Source organism: Lygodium microphyllum, chromosome 24 (assembly GCF_053477565.2).
Source record: "Lygodium microphyllum isolate KBCC chromosome 24, Lygodium_microphyllum_v1.1.10, whole genome shotgun sequence".
Classification (NCBI taxonomy): Eukaryota; Viridiplantae; Streptophyta; class Polypodiopsida; order Schizaeales; family Lygodiaceae; genus Lygodium; species Lygodium microphyllum.
In genome coordinates, this window is record NC_141158.1 from 32,403,860 (window position 1) to 32,408,437 (window position 4,578).

A 4,578-nucleotide genomic window follows, 5' to 3' on the forward strand; every position below is an offset into this window, starting at 1 on the left:
TGTGCGTGTGATTTGTTACTTTGTACATACTTAGACGTAGACGTTGTGCTTTGCTTTGCTTGAACATTTTGCTTTCAGTTGGTTCATGTTCAATTTTACAGAAGAGACAAGCGCTGTTTGGGATTGAATCTGATATTTGGTATAAACAAATTAGAAGGAGAATGGGTTCTAGATCTGCAATGAGTATGGTTTTTCCGAGCTTCCCAAGTTGTTTGCTTATGCTGAAGATACAAATGGTATCGACAAGGGAGTTTAAGAAGACCAGTGAATTTTCAATAAAGTTTCTAATTTGGAAACCTCAAACCTGTTTTTCTTACAAATGCCAACTTTGGATTCATTACTTGTTGTTGGAATGTGGTGTTGTAAGTTTTGGAGGACTCATGTTAGAGAAGGATGTGCTGACCATGTTCTTTGCTCCGAAAGATAAACATGAGGCTCATGTGCAGCTTGCCCTTGAGCATGGAATCCCTGCCATTTCTGCAGTGATGGGGACTCAAAGGATTGGGAATTGATTGGAAGAAAATCAAGAATATGATGGACAAAGGGGGCGTGAAAAAGCAAAAGCAAAACAAGAACTGTTTTGAAAGAGCCTTTGTGGGGGGGAAAAAGAATACTATTTTTGAACAGAGAATCGGAAAGGAAGGGAAATAGAAGATACTCTGTGGCTAATCAGAGGAGGGCCCAAAAGGAGACGATTATGGGAACAGAGGAAGAAAATAGACAAATGATGAAGAGGATAGAGGAAGGAGGAAGAGAAAAAAAACACGCAGAAAAACAGGGAAGAGAGCTTTTTCAATGACGGTGAACGAGATACAGCATTCTGGAGTTTAATAGTGGGACTGGTTTTTGAGGAGTATTCTTCGACTTGAAGGAATGAGAAGGATCGATTTAAGGTAGCACGGAGAGGAGGAAGTCTGCATTCAATCTGAGCAACGGAAGATGATTGAAGATGATGCGAAGAGGATGTCGAGCTGAGAAGACGAAGCACCCATGATCGTGCTAAAAGGGCCAATAACGGATGCAAAGTGACGACATGAATGGAGCTGCAGATGATGACCTGATCAAGACTATAGACGATACTAATATCAATGATACAAAAGGAGATAACTACTACAGAGAACAAGTGGAGTACTCTCTGTAAAAGGCTAAGGAGGCTTTCAGATCTCCTGGGTTGCCTTGGGTTTCTCAGATCTGATGTTCTGATATGAACAGCTGCCTATAGTTTTACCGGGGCCTTCCATTAATCTGTCTGGTTTTCAGTAGGCAGCATGCCGTGGACGCTGTCAATCAAACCTCTCTGCTGCATTTTTGCGAGCACACAGAATTGCAAGACGCCAGCTGCGAGAATTCATTGGTGTACAAGCTGCCTATTGGACAATGCTGGAGGAAGGGAGAGTAACTCAAACATCTGCCATGATTTTGATGCAATCTGTAGATGAGGCACTGGACTATGTTATGTGAGACCAAATCTTATGTGATTGGAAACGATTGGATTCCCATGTGCATTTTCCAACTTACCTTAAAAACCTATGGCTGCAGAACGTCCATTTTTGTTTACCCAACGGCTATTGAGTTATTTAGCAGTTGAACGTTTAGAGTTTGGATGCTACCTCTCTGCAGGGACCCACTTTTTTTTTTGCGAGTGTTTTGCATAATTGTGAGCTAATATTGAAGCCAGTGTACACTCTGGTCTGCTTCCACCCACATGTCTTAACAAGTAATCTTCTTTTGGAGGGAAAATTTTAGTGATCGATGGGAACTGCAGGTGTTTTCTCTTGTGTTTTAGCAACCAGAAAGTTTATCAGTTAAAAGGAATCACACTTTTTGTTCTTCAGCCAATGCAACACAGAGGTTCAAGGTTGACGGTGAAAAGAGTAACTAAAGGAAATTGAGAAGGAACTAATGCAGGAGCTGTTGGAGCTGAAAGAGGCTCCGGGAAGAAATCAGACAAGAGAAGGAAAAACACTACTGAACCTCAAGAGCTTGTGATGAGGAGCACATTTTTTTTATTGCGGTGTCTTGGCTTGGAATAGTTTGTGCTCTATGTTGTAAAAGAGTTTGAACTGTTGAAGCAAAGGCCTTACACAATTGTATATTTCCACTCTGTGGTAGTATTGCAAATGTAGCCAGATCTAGGCTGGATGAAGTGACTTCAGCAACTATTGGTACATAAACATAGAAAGAATTTGCATGCAATTTATGTTATTCATCCTACAGCAGGTTTGAAGACCACAGTTCTGGGATTACAGCAGTTTGTAGAGCCAGAGGTTTAGAGAAAGGTGATTTCTAAGAGTTGTATCTTTCCAACTGCTCAACATCACAGGAGGCAATTGCAATCATAACAGGCATGGAATTGAAACTAAGTGTTGCTGGGCATGATTGTTAAAAATATTCTTTTGCTCAATGTACATTATGCCGGAGTTGTTGCAGATTTGTATTTATTCACTTGATTGATCTACCATCTTGAAATTTATCAAGGTCTTCTGAAGACGCGACTTTGCTTTCATAAATCCTTCGACAACGCAGCACGCGTTAATGGAATTCATGGAAAGAATGCTTTATGCACCATGCACGATGCTGATTTTTCTTTTGTCTGAGCACATAGCCATACACTATTTGCATTAAGCATAATAATTAAAAGGTATCAGAAAAACCTCCTGGATGCATAGCACCTGTCTTCCTTAGGTTGTGACCAACGATGAGTGTGAGAGGATGTCCTAAGCTGTAGGTTAGTCATTGGGTCCTAAGGGGGGAAAGTGTAGTGAGGAATGGTACATCCTAGAACATAAAAATATTGGTACCTTGAGAGGAGTTGGTGGTCGTATGTGTTATATGTTTAGCAGCGCATCAAAGGGCCAATCCCTGTGATGTAGGAGAGCTGCAGTGGGGCTCCCACTATTAGTCGGTGGAGTGCCTCCTAAATGTGTGTGATTGTGGCATTGCCAATGTATAAGGGTTCTCCCTCCGAGGAGTTTAAGGGAAATGTTGGACTATAAACTATAAACGCATGAATTAAGCTTTAGGGTAGTTTGTCCTTTATCCTTAGATTGACGCTCCTGGTCCGCGAGGCCGTGAGGGTGTTTGTGTGTCATGAGCATGAGGTCTGGCTAGTGCTATAGCCAGTGCCGGCCCATTTTAGGTCCCATCATGAGTTGAGCTCCATCATCTTCTTCTTTGAATCTGCTGATCAAATCCTTCATACCCACTAACCAACTAAGGAGGTTAAGAAATAGAAGTGGTAGGAGATGGAAGAGGAATAAGTAAAAGAGGATGAAGAGATGGGTAGGAAAAATCATAAAATTAGGAATAAGCTAAAGAAGGATTGGCTGAAAATTTAGGCGAATCAGCTAAGAAATGTGTTAATTGATAAGCAAGAAAAGTAGAAGATATATGGATAGATGGGGAAGGACAAGGCGGAGAAGGGTAAAAGACTCGATCTAAGATGAAAGAACAATAGGTAAAGATTAGAATTTGAGGAAAACCCTGAGGTTGGAAAAGGAGAGGTAAGATGGCTGCTAAGTTGGATTGATAAAGGGAAAAATAAGCATAATAGCGATGGGCCATTTGTTGATAATACAATAAGCTAGGAATAGAGGGACCTAAAACAAATCGTCGATGATAGGCATCAAAGAAGGATGAATCAAAGGGATGGTTCTTGGAAAGATAAGCTAAGTTAGTGTTCTGCACATGAGTAGAGGCTGTATTCTGTCGTTGGTTCAAGACTACAAAATCAATCATTGAATGCCATAAATTGTCAGTGCAAGCAGCCACTTTAGAAGAATAGCATTGGAACATTTCATCTATCCTCAACTCCAAATGGTTGACATATAAGGCAGCTTGTAAGACCACATCCCCTACATACCAAGCCAGATCTACATCATTTGAAATTAATAGATCACCTCATAAATACATATAAGACAGCATCATGGTATCCATCATCACATAATCTTCAAAGACCATATGGACAACTTCTGTCAGCAAATCAAAAGACCAGGCGCCAATCCAACCATCCTCTGGAAGAGGGAGATCCATTGTTGAGAGCTTAATATAGAAGGCCAACTTCTACAGCTTCTGATAGTGGACAAAAAAGGAATGGTCAAGAGGAACATACTCCTGAAATTTCTCAAATGTAGACCATAATAAATCCATCCTGGACTTCCACTTTAGCTTGAAACAACGGACATAATGTGGCCTATTTCTAGAGAATTGCCAAGTCCTATTGAGATATAGAAGGAATCATAGGGACACTGGGACTTGGAGGGATGGACCGTGACTGCGCCAGTTGGTCCTTCAATAGTTTAATGTAGGAAGCTTGGGATTCCACTATATTGTGAGCAATCTGCAAAGCTGATAGTTTCGTATCTAGAAGAGTCTTAAACTCTTGAGCTTCTTTGGACATTTTCTCTTTCTCTTCCAAAACTCTAGTGACCTCTGACTGAGCTTCTACTAAAAACTGAGTTTTCAAAGAAGATATTTCTTCTCTCTGGGTCTCAATCATTTGTGTATGCTGCTCCATCCGCTTAAACAAATTAGAAAGAGTGTCTTTAGCAGAGGCTAGCTCTATGGTTGCCTTATGCA